This window comes from Balaenoptera physalus (genome assembly GCF_965194825.1).
Source record: "Balaenoptera physalus genome assembly, chromosome: 16".
Taxonomy (NCBI): domain Eukaryota; kingdom Metazoa; phylum Chordata; class Mammalia; order Artiodactyla; family Balaenopteridae; genus Balaenoptera; species Balaenoptera physalus.
Genome location: NC_138898.1, coordinates 30,007,103 through 30,020,446, shown reverse-complemented (window position 1 = coordinate 30,020,446; position 13,344 = coordinate 30,007,103). Strand labels below are relative to the sequence as shown.

General features: G+C 38.5%; 1 protein-coding gene and 1 long non-coding RNA gene across 3 annotated transcripts in view; one reads left to right on the top strand and one right to left on the bottom strand.

The window, feature by feature from the left end:
* LOC309644681 overlaps positions 1-13,344 on the top strand; it is a 236,613-nt gene that overhangs the window by 169,701 nt on the left and 53,568 nt on the right. The window lies entirely within an intron of this gene.
* The window catches only part of PTPRA (protein tyrosine phosphatase receptor type A), a 186,121-nt gene that overhangs the window by 143,903 nt on the left and 28,874 nt on the right, over positions 1-13,344 (bottom strand). The gene's annotated exons all lie outside the window — the stretch shown is intronic.

The window sequence follows — 13,344 nt, the reverse complement described above, 5'->3', positions numbered from 1 at the left end:
GACTATAGTATATTCATACAATGGAAAACTGCTCAGAAAAAAGAAAAAAGGAATTAACTACTAATATACCTAACAGCATGGATAAATGTCAAAAACAACATGCTGAGTGAAAGAATCCAGACGGAAGAGTACTACTATATGATTCTAGTTACACAACACTCTAGAAAAGACAGTCTAATCTACAGTGACAGAAAGCAGATCCACAGTTGCCTGGGGTGCACGAAGTAAGGGGAGAGAAGAATGACTGAGAAGGGCACAGGGAACTTTCTGGGGTTAAGGAAATGTTATATATCTTGACTGTGGTGATGGTCACTCAGGTATATAAATTTGGCAAAACTCATTCAACTGTATATGGAAAATGGGCACATTTTATTGTAAGAAGATTGCTTATACCTCAATAAAGTTGATTTTAAGAAGATAATATCATTTAGTATTTGATATCCTGAAGACATGCCTGCAATACAATCTTGCAGAACAGTCATTCATAATAAACCCTACGTACAATGCAAAAGATAGGATAAAACACAAGCTAACAGCTAATTAATTACTACTTAAAAGTCTATGTATCAATGTCATACATCATATTAATAAAAGGGAAAAATACATGATCATCTCAACTAATGCAGAAAATAATCACTTAACAAAAATCAAACACCCTTGCAAGACAAAAACGCTCAACAAACTAGGAATAGAAGGGAACTACCCTAATATGACAAAGGGAATTATGAAAAACTCACAGCTATATTGAATGGGGGAAAACTGAAAGCTTTCCCCCTAATAGCAGGAATAAAACATGAACGCCCACTTTTGCTGCTTCCATTCAACAAGGTACTGGGAGTTTTTGCCAGAGCAATTAGGCAAGAAAAAGAGAAAAAAACAGGCATTCAAAATAGAAAGGAAGAAGTAAAACTATCTCTCTTCATATATAGAAAATCCAAAAAAAACCACACAGAAACTGTTACAGCTAAAAATTACAGCTAAGCTGCAAGATACAAGATCAACACAAAAAATCAGTTGTAGGGGGCTTCCCTGGTGGTGCAGTGGTTAAGAATCCACCTGCCAATGCAGGGGACACAGGTTTGAGCCCTCGTCCAGGAAGATCTCACATGCCGCGGAGCAACTAAGCCCATGCGCCACAACTACTGAGCCTGCGCTCTAGAGCCCGTGAGCCACAACTACTGAGCCCACATGCCACAAATACTGAAGCCCGCGTGCCTAGAGCCCGTGCTCTGCAACAAGAGAAGCCACCACAATGAGAAGCCCGCACACCGCAACAAAGAGTAGCTCCAGCTCGCCGCAACTAGAGAAAGCCCACACGCAGCAACGAAGACCCAACAGCCAAAATAAATAAATTAATTTTTTTAAAAAATCAGTTGTAGGGACTTCCCTGGTGGCGCAGTGGTTAAGAATCTGCCTGCCAATGCAGGGGACATGGGTTTGAGCCCTGGTCCAGGAAGATACCACATGCTGCAGAGCAGCTAAGCCCATGCGCCACAACTACTGAAGCCCACACACATAGAGCCTGTGCTCCACAGCAAGATAAGCCACCACAATGAGAAGCCCGTGCACCTCAACGAAGAGTAGCCCCTACTCGTTGCAACTAGATAAAGCCTGCGCGCAGCGACAAACACCCAACACAGCCAAAAATAAATTAATCAAAAAATAAAATAAAATACATCTTTAAAAAAATCAGTTGTATTTCTATACACTAGCAATGATCAATTCAAAAATAAAGTTAAGAAAAATCCCATTTAAAATAGCATCAGAAAATAAAATACTTAGGAGTAAATTTAACCAAGGAGGTACAAGACTTGTAAACTGAAAAGTACAAAACACTGCTGAAATAAATTAAACATGACCTAAATAAATGGAAAGACATCTTGTGTTCAGGGATTACAGGACTTGATATTGTTAAGATAGCAACACTCCCCAAATCAACCTACAGAGCCAATGTAATCCCTTTCAAAATCCCAACAGTACTTTTTTTTTTTTAACAAATAAAAAAGCTGATCCTAAAATTAACATGGAATTGCAAGGGACCCCAAACAGCCAAAACAGTCTTAAAAAATAAAAAAGATGGAGGACTCATACTTCCCAATTTCAAAACTTAATACAAAGCTACAGTAATCAAAACAGTGTGGTAATAGCATAAGGAGATAAAGATCAAAGGGATAGTATTGAAAATCCAGAGATAAACACATACATCTTTATTTAATCAACTGATTTTTTGATATGAGTGCTAAGATTATTCAATGTGGGTGGGGCGGGGAATAGGCTCTTCGATAAATGGTCCTGGGAAAACTGGATATCCACATGCAAAAGAATGAAGCTGAACCCTTACCTCACACTGTTTACAAAAATTAAAACAAATCAGAGACTTAAATATAAGAAAAGAACAATAAAATTCATAGAAGAAAACAAAGGGGTAGGTCTTCGTGATACTGGATTTGGAAATGGAGTCCTAAAAATCTTATCTAAATGTGACACCAAAAGCACAAACAACAAGGACTTCCCTGGTGGTCCAGTGGGGATGACACTGTGCTCCCAATGCAGGGGGCCCGAGTTCAACCCCTGGTTGGGGAACTAGATCCTTCATGCATGCTTCAACTAAGAGTTCGCATGCTGAAACTAAGAAGTCTGCATGCCACAACTAAAGATCCCTCATGCCACAACTAAGACCCCGTGCACCCAAAATTAAACAAACAAAAAAACACCCTAAGGGCTTCCCTGGAGGCGCAGTGGTTAAGAATCTGCCTGCCAATGCAGGGGACATGGGTTTGAGCCCTGGTCCGGGAAGATCCCACATGCTGTGGAGCGACTAAGCCCACGCACTACAGCTGCTGAGCCTGTGCTCTAGAGCCCGTGAGCCACAACTACTGAGCCCGCATGCCACAACTACTGAACCTGCGTGCCACAACTACTGAAGCCTGCGTGCCTAGAGCCTGGGCTCTGCAACAAGAGGCCACCGCAGTGAGAGGCCCACACACCACAACGAAGAGTAGCCTCCACTTACCACAATTAGAGAAAGCCCGTATGCAGCAACGAAGACCCAACGCAGCCAAAAATAAAAATTAATTAACTAATTAAAAAACCAAAACAAACAAACAAAAACACCCTAAGCATTAAGGGCACAATTTAGATTTAAAAAACTACAGCAACAAAAAGCACAAATAACAAAAATATAAAGTGTACTTCATCAAAATTTTAAATTTTGCACACCATAGAACACTATCAAGAAAGTGAAAAGAGGGGCTTCCCTGGTGGCGCAGTGGTTAAGAATCCGCCTGCCAATGCAGGGGACACGGGTTCAGGCCCTCGTCCAGGAAGATCCCACATGCCGCGGAGCAACTAAGCCCATGCGCCACAGCTACTGAGCCTGCGCTCTAGAGCCCGCGAGCCACAACTACTGAAGCCCGCGTGCGTAGAGCCCATGCTCCGCAACAAGAGAAGCCCAGGCTCGCTGCAATTAGAGAAAGCCCGCACTGAGCAACAAAGATCCAACGCAGCCAAAAATAAATGAAACTTCAAAAAAATTTTTAAAAATAGAGTGAAAAGACAGAATGAGAGAAAATATTTGTAAATCACGTATCTCATAAGGGTCTTGTAACCAGAATATACAAAGAACTCTCACAACCTGGCAACAGAAAGACCCCCCCCCAATTAAAAAATGGGCAAAGGACTCGCCTAGACATTTCTCCAAAAAGAAGATATACAAATGGCCAACAAGCACATGGAAAAATGTTCATCATTAGTTGTTATGGAAATGCAAGTAAAAACCACAATGAGATCCACTTCATTGAGACACCTTGTACATTGCTGGTGGTAACGTAAGATGATGTGGCCACTGTGGAAAACATATTGGTGGTTCCTCAAAATGTTAAACAGAGGATAACTATATGACCCAGCAATTCCACAACTAGGTATATATCCAAAAAAATTGAAAACAGGTATTCGAACAAAATTTTGTGCATGAACATTCACAGCAGCATCATTCACAATAGCCCAAAGGTGAAAACAACCTAAATGTCCATTGCTAGATGGATGGATAAACAAAATGTGGTATACAAATACAACAAAATATGATTCAGCCTTAAAAATAAAGTACTGTGAGGAAAAATAAGGTAAGGATGAAACCAGCATAGTGAGAAAGAGCTGAAAGCATCATAAACAAATGGATATGCAGCCTTAAAGATACCATCAAAGTATTTATCCTCTAGCTCTAAACTTTTCAGCTAGTTAGCCAAAAAAGTGCCTTTATTACTAAATGAGTTAGTTGAATTTTATGTTATTTTCTCTGACTGATATTCTAAATATTCTAAGTAATCTAGATAGATGATAGATAAATATAAAAAAGTAAATAGATATATATTGGGTTGGCCAAAAAGTTCATTCGGATTTTTCCATACCATTTTACGGGAAACCCAAATAAACTTTTTGGTCAACCCAATACACAGATGATAGAGCACAAACTTCATGACACAGGATAAAGAAATAAGATGTATTTGCCCTTAGAATAAAATGGGATAACTTACTGGAATGCATATTTACCTGTGTGATGTATGAAAAAATCTACCTGATTTACTGGTTACTAGAATACTTTAGTTTTCTAAATGCTGAAAGCAACCAAACTCTTATATATGACCATCTTGATTTCATCAAAACAGATCATGTAGGTGACAGCTGGTGATCAATCTTCCAGTGCAATATTCGAAAGAATACAACGACCATATGTTAGTTGATCCAGTTGAGTTGCATATAAATGATTACCTTCATTCTGAATTTGTTTTTATAAAGCAAAAAAAAACAACTTTTTTTTTTATAACCTCTAAAGGGCAGCAAAAGGAAATGTTTAGTTTTTAGAGGATAAACTAACAGTAGTCTCAATACAGTGTGAAGCTAGCAAACTATCACTTGAATTAGAGCATTTTATGTCTAAAGAACAAAATTAAATACCTAAAATTTGCCAACCAAAATTTGAATAAGATTTTTTTTCCTCCCAATATAATAATGGCATTATTTATGGTAAAGTAATTTATGCAGATTCAGAAGAATAGGGTTGAATTCTTGCTCTGCCATTTCTTGCTCTGCCATTTAACCATTGGTAATCTGAAGCAAGCTATTAAACCTCTGTAAATTCCATATAAATTCTAAATAAGTGATAGACATTATTGTTTCAAAAAAAAGGAATAAAGTACTGATACATGCTCCAACATGGATGGACCTCAAAAATGTTACACTAAATGAAAGAAGCCAGAAAACAGGTCACATACTGTATAATTTCATTTATATGAAATGGAATACGTAAATCCATAAAGACAGAAAGCAGATTAGTGGTTGGTTGCCGGGGATAGGGAGGAATGGGGATTGAGTACCTAATGAATACAAGGTTTCCTTCTGGGCTGATAAAAATGTTTTGGAACGAGACAGAGGTCTTGGTTGCACAGCATTGTGAATATACTGAATGCCAATGAATTGTACACTTTAAAATGGTTAATTTTATGTTATGTGGATTTTGCCTCAATTTTAGCAAAGTCCATGTAATTTAAAGTATGACTAAGAATTTAGCTATGCAAGCAAAACCAATTAAGGTGGTACAGTCTGCACAAGTGAGGTTTTTATACTAACTGAATTTGAGATAATCTCTTTTTCTGCCTGTGATACCTCTTCACATGTATGCCATGAACAGTGAAATCTTTACTTTGAGATTCTCAAATGCATGTGTAGAGAGGAAGGATGGGACCAATCACAAACTGGGAGAAAAGCTAAGACTGATTTTTTAACAAGGTTTTTCACAAGTGATACTAAGACTAAAGATAATAAATGATGCTATGGAGAATAAAAAATGGAGAATAAAAAAAACTGTTTTGGGACTTCCCTGGTGGCGCAGTGGTTAAGAATGTGCCTGCCAATGCAGGGGACACAGGTTCGAGCCCTGGTCCGGGAAGATCCCACATGCCGCGGAGCAACTAAGCCCATGCGCCACAACTACTTAGCCTATGCTCTAGAGCCCGCAAGCTACAACTGCTGAGCCTGCATGCCACAACTACTGAAGCCGGCGCACCTAGAGCCCGTGCTCCACAACAAGAGAAGCCACTGCAATGAGAAGCCCGCGCACTGCAATGAAGAGCAGCCCCCACTCGCCACAACTACAGAAAGCCCGCGCACAGTAACGAAGACCCAATGCGGACAAAAAAATAATTAATTTTTTAAAAAATCAACTGTTTTCTTAAAAAAAAACAAAGTAAAACTACAGCCAATGCTTGCTATTCATGGTAGTTATGTTCTGTTAAGTTGCCATAAACACTGAATTAGCAAATACTGAACTACTGTTCCTAAGGAGAAATACAGGATTATGTTATCATGGTCACAACATTTTGTCAACCAAAATGCCATTTGTGTTAATATAAGTTCATTCGTCAATGTCTTTATAAAACAAACCAATCTCAGAATTGAAAACCTACCTTTCCACATAACCCTTTCCCTGAATGACACTTAGCAGGTATTTAGAAATTATTTTCCGAAGGTTCCTGATCTGTAGAACTTGCACTGCCTGCAAGTTTACCATTTTTCACACAGTATCACCTTCAGAAACGTAAACCAGCCAGCACTAGCCAAGAAGGGTTTAATATTTTCTTTGTCCTGGATAATGTAACTGTAAACTTCTTTGGCCTTCAGCCTTATAACAGTGCTGTCCACTATACCTTTTTCATGTTTATCACCTCACAAATCCACATATTTACCCAGTTTCCCCTCTTTTCCATAGATTCACATGCACTATACATGTTACCTTAGTACTTTCATGTATAGATCAGCAAATTTCCCTTTCCTTTTTCTGGATGTTGATTCATTAACACTGAATTTACAGCCAACAGCACTGTAAGATATGACTGAATGAGGTTTACCTAAAACATGTATTTTCCCCATAAGGCCCATCACAGCCTTCTCGAAACTTAGGAATACTAGACAGCACACTTGGAGGTCAATTCCAATAAAAGCACAAAAATGTAAAAAAACATAGCACTAAATAGACTGTAAAAAAGGACACTTGTTGACAGTATGAAAGCTGAAACCAGAAGGCAGAGCATCACCTTGTTTGACTTTAACTGGGAATATACGTGTTGGATGATTCAAATTTTTCACCCCTCTGCACATGTCCCCAAACAACCGTGAAAGCACAAGTACTGATTCTGGGGTCACAAATAAATTTTAGCAAGTAGATAAATCTACAAATAATTTTGATCCACTGCACTTCCTTCCTTCTTGAATAATTAAGTCTAAAACTCATTAGGTGGTGCTGAGCAAGGCTGGCATCCACCTGGTCTCAGAAGGAAAGACTAGGTACATTAAAGGGAGGATCTGAGCAGGGACTTCCCTAGTGGCACAGAATCTGCCTGCCAATGCAGGGGATATGGGTTCCAGCCCTGGTCCGGGAAGATTCCACATGCCGCAGAGCAACTAAGCCCATGTGAGCCTACTCAGCAACTATTGAGCCTGCGCTCTAGAGCCCGCGAGCCACAACTACTAAGCCCACGTGCCGCAACTACTGAAGCCCGTGCACCGCAACTACTGAAGCCCGTGAGCCGCAACTACTGAAGCCCGTGCGCCTAGAGCCCATGCTCCAAAACAAGAGAAGCCACTGCAATGAGAAGCCTGCGCACTGCATCAGAGTAGCCCCCGCTCACCGGAAACAGAGAAAGCCTGTGCGCAGCAACGAAGACCCAACGCAGCCAAAAATAAAAATATATATATAAAATAAATATATAAACTTATCTTAAAAAGGGGTCTGAGCAATTAAATAAATATATTAAGAATAATAGGAGCAAGATTCTCTGTCAGAGAAGGGTGTTTCAAGTACAAAAAAGGGAGAAAATAAAATGAACTCTGAGGTGTTAGCCTAGAATTGGAGGTTCCAATGTGAACTCACAGCATTTTATATATACGTATATATACAGAGAGAAAATATAGATATGGATGCATATGTAAGAGTATATTTTGTGTATGTATATGTATATTCCCTAGCTCTGTCCAGAGAGGCTTACAAGCAGCAATGTCTCAGTAGAACAATCATACCTAGCATCCAGACCTGCTTTTTTTTTTGGCTGTGCTGTGCAGCTTTTGGGATCTTAGTTCCCTGACCAGGGATCAAACTCATGCTCCCTGCAATGGAAGCTCAGAGTCCTAACCACTGGACCACCAGGGAATTCCCAGACCTGCTTTTTTTTTTTTTCTTAATTATTTATTTATTTACTTTTGGCTACGTTGGGTCTTCGTTGCTGTGGGCGGGCTTTGCCTAGTTGCAGTGAGTGGGGGCTACTCTTCGTCACGGGCTTAGTTGCTCCATGGCATGTGGCATCTTCCCGGACCAGGGCTCGAACCTGTGTCCCCTGCACTGGCAGGCGGATTCTCAACCACTGCGCCACCAGGGAAGCCCAGACCTGTTTTTTTCTTTTTCTTTTTTTTTAAAATTAATTAATTAATTTATTTTTGGCTGCGTTGGGTCTTCATTGCTGCACGCGGGCTTTCTCTAGTTGCGGTCAGTGGGGGTTACTCTCCGTTGTGGTGCACGGGCTTCTCATTGCAGCGGCTTTCCTTGTTGCGGAGCACAGGCTCTAGGCGGGCGGGCTTCAGTAGTTGTGGCTCGTGGGCTCTAGAGCTCAGGATCAGTAATTGTGGCACATGGGCTTAGCTGCTCCGCAGCATGTGGGATCTTCCCAGACCAGGGATCGAACCCGTGTCCCCTGCACTGGCAGGCAGATTCTTAACCACTGCACCACCAGGGAAGTCCCATAGACCTGCTTTTTAAATATGCTCTTCAATAAAAGGAACCAGGGCTTGTTGAAATGACTGATTCTAGGGCTGAGGGAGGAAAAGTATAATACAAGAGATTGGAACATCTTGTTGTGCTAGAAGGTAAAAAGGGAAGTGATTAAAGAATGATAGGACATGTCAAAAGGATATAGGAGCCAACTTGAAGGGTTTCCACTGGCCAAATGTTGGACAAATTCAGGCTCAGGGTAACAAATTATATTAATAGATAATAACTCGCTGAATAAAATAGGAATCCATAAGTCCATATCAATTTAATAAATGAATGGAAGAAAAGAAAGCTTTTTGTTACAATGGAATGTCCACTGATGAATGTGGAAGGAATAATAAAATTAGAAAACTGTCATTTGGCAACCATCATAGTAATAATCCTGCCAAAAATTATCAATAGATGCTAAAACCAGTGGGTGAAAGTTTGACAAGAAATGAGATAATTTACATGGTCTCAAAGTACCTCTTCCTCACAAAACACTTATTAACTACAAAGGGAAAAGTGAATAAATTTACAGTAGAGAAAACTGGTAGACACCACCTTAGTATCAAGTCATCAAGGCTAACATTACGAGAAACAGGACACAATGGAAATTGTGAATAAGATTAGAATAAAAATACACCACCCTTTATGTGGTATTCCTGACAAAATGCATATTCTGAATCAAACCATGAAGAAACATCAGGCCCAAATTGAGGAATATTCCTCAAAATAACTAGCCTATACTCTTCAAAAGTATCAAGATGATCAAGTCAAAGACAGACATGACAACTAAATGCGATATGTGATTCTGAACTGGATTCTCCTGCTATACAGTATTTTTATCAGGACAAATGATATCTATGGATCTCTGTTATCAGTGAAATCTAAGGATTAGCTGGTACTACTGTATCAATATTAAGGTCCTGATTATATGGGTATATTGAGGTTATATAGGAGAATATCCCTGTTTGTAGGAAATACACACTAAAGTATTCAGGACTGATGGGGCATCAAGGGAGCATCTTACAAATGGTTAAGGAAAGGAAAAGGCTCTTTGTACTACTATTGCAACTTATCTGTAAATTTAAAATTATTTCAAAATAAAGGACAAAATGCAAGTACAACAATAAAGGACACACCAATGTCTCAGTATTATAAAAATCTAATTCTTCCTTAGCAAAATTTCTGGACAGAAAAGTATCCTTATACCCCAACTTACTTTTTACTAGCTTTTCTAATAATGTATCTCATTTTTGAAGCACTCCCCAATAGAAATTTCTGTGATGTTGGAAATGTTCTACACAGCGCTACCCAATACACCAGCACACGTGGCTGATGACTATCATACTGGGCAGTGCAGTTCGAGAGAACAGCAGTAAAAGCCATAAAAGATTTAAAAGCTTTTTCATAAAAAATTAGTTTAATACTAATTAGATTTTAAGATAAGTTAAGTTACTTTACTTTTTCTATATTTGCTGATAGACTAATATACCCTGTATATTTTTCAGTACTCCTATCTTCTAATTTCTTATTCAAGTCTGAATGGCTATTAGAAGCAACCACCTATCTTTAGTTTGAGAGCAGTTTTTGTTTTTTTCTAAACTGACGTTCTTTTTGGTATACCACTCCTATTGATTCATACCCATGTCTTCTTTACCTTTTTGAAGTATGTCTTCCTAAAAATCTAGGGACATGTACATGCCTATCCAATATTCCCACTTCTGTCTCTCACAAAGTTAGATCACAAAGTCACTTTCTCTCAAACTTCTTATAATTTATACTTTACTTTTACTTACTCTCTCTCATACTCATCTTCCCCCAATCATAGCTGCTACACTGTATGTAATTGGTGTTACAAGTTTATTTCCTGCCATGCTTAGGATAAGGTTCCTCCTGATCAGATCAGCTTATTTCAGGACAAGCATATTATTCCTTTTCCACATGAAATATACTTAATTATCACTTAGTCAATCAGTGTTTTAAACCAAGATCTAAAAGTCAAAGTCTCCTATAATGAAATCATCTACATAGAAAATAGGAAAAGAATAACACAACATGCTTCATACACATCAAATTCTACAACTCCTGATTTGAAAAGAAATGCAAAGTAGAATTCTCATCCCTTGTGATTCACCTTGCTAACCTAATGCCTTGAGCAAATGCAGTAGCAGTCACACACCTACCAGGTTCGGTTATTGCTCATGACTGACTTAATTCAGAACTAGAAAAAGAAAAAAAAGCAAAAAACTGGTTTGTATACAACAGGCCCACAAAGTGTTAATACCTATGCCAAACATCTTTAGAAATATTTAACAAATCTAGGAAAATACAGAATCCTATCAAAATTAGAACTATTTTAAACACGAGTTGGTTTAGAAAATTCTCTCCACCCTCTTGCTTCTATTAATAACTATTTGAAACAACAAAACTGGAATTAAAAAGCAATTCAAAACTCAACATCAAAGTTATTTATAAAATGCTTAATGGAACCAGCAAAGTTCTAGTTTCATCTGAAAAATCAAACTCTAGACTTCAAGGTCAACAAGGTATCAAATGCAAGCAGTGCTCATCATGCTTTCCCAGTAAAACACCCAAGATGATACAAAAGACTGGGGTGGGGGAATTTTCTGGGGGCTCAACTCCACATGCTCCGGCTTCTGAACCGAAGCAACATGTATAGTACAGCAGAGGCAGGAAAGGGACAGGACTCACCCTCTTCTACCTCTGTTCAGCAATACAGAAAACTTAGGTACCAGAAAAATAAGCAGCAATTCAAAAATTACAAGAAAACTTTTTTTGGTTTCTAAACACTGATAAATGTAGTATTTGCTTGCTGTAAAAGTCTCAAGCAATACGCAAGTTTATGAAGTGAAAAGTGAAAGCCTCCCATGTTTTCATTTGCCTTTCCAGGTTCAGTATTGGATCAATAGTTCATACAGTTACTGACATTTGTATTTATTTGATGAATTGTCTTTGCCCATTTTTCTAACAGGATATTGGTCTGTTTCTTATCTGTAGGTACTCTCTCATATTAGGATGATATTAACCTTTTCCTGACATATGGTTGCAAATATTTTTTCCCCAATTTGCAGTTTATATTTTAGTTTTGTTTATATTATCTTTTTTTTTTTTTAACATCTTTATTGAAGTATAATTGCCTTACAATGGTGTGTTAGCTTCTGCTTTATAACAAAGTGAATCAGTTATACATATACAATATGTTCCCATTTCTCTTCCCTCTTGCATCTCCCTCCCTCCCACCCTCCCCATCCCATCCCTCTAGGTGGTCACAAAGCACCGAGCTGATCTCCCTGTGCTATGCGGCTGCTTCCCACTAGTTATCTATTTTACATTTGGTAGTGTATATATGTCCATGACACTCTCTTACCCTGTCACATCTCACCCCACCCCCTCCCCATATCCTCAAGTCCATTCTCTAGTAGGTCTGTGTCTTTATTCCCGTCTTGCCACTAGGTTCTTCATGGCCTTTTTTTTTTTTTTTTTCCCTTAGATTCCGTATATATGTGTTAGCATACTGTATTTGTTTTTCTCTTTCTGACTTACTTCACTCTGTATGACAGACTCTAACTCCATCCACCTCATTACAAATACCTCCATTTCATTTCTTTTTATGGCTGAGTAATATTCCATTGTGTATATGTGCCACATCTTCTTTATCCATTCATCTGTCGATGGACATTTAGATTGCTTCCATGTCCTGGCTATTGTAAATAGAGCTGCAATGAACATTTTGGTACATGACTCTTTTTGACCTATGGTTTTCTCAGGACACTCTATGACATACATCACAGCAAGATGCTTTTTGACCCAGCTCCCAGAGAAATGGAAATAAGAACACAAATAAACAAATGGGACCTAATGAAACTTAAAAGCTTTTGCACAGCAAAGGAAACCATAAACAAGACCAAAAGACAACCATCAGAATGGGAGAAAATATTTGCAAATGAAGCAACTGACAAAGGATTAATCTCCAAGATTTACAAGCAGCTCATGCAGCTCAATAACAAAAAAACGAACAACCCAATCCAAAAATGGGCCGAAGACCTAAATAGACATTTCTCCAAAGAAGATATACAGATGGCCTACAGACACATGAAAGAATGCTCAACATCATTAATCATTAGAGAAATGCAAATCAAAACTACAATGAGATATATTATCTTTTTAAGCAGTCAAATTTTATGCAATCTTTTCCTTCTTGATTTGGGCCTTGTGTAATGCTTTACCCTAAATAGAGGTGAGCAAATCATCTGATTTTAGTAAGACCTGCAAGCTAAGAAACAATTTTACATTTTTTAATGGTTGGAAAAAATAAAAAGAATAATATTTCATGATACGAAAATTATATGAAATTCAAACTCCAGTGTCCACAAATAATATCAAACACAGTGGTACTCATTCATTGATGTATTGGCTATGTATGGCTGGCTTCAACATTACAACGGCAGAATCGAGTGGCTCCCTGTATATGTTGTACTCACAGAGCTTTGCACTGCTGCTCAGTGTACCACACATCGCAGTGA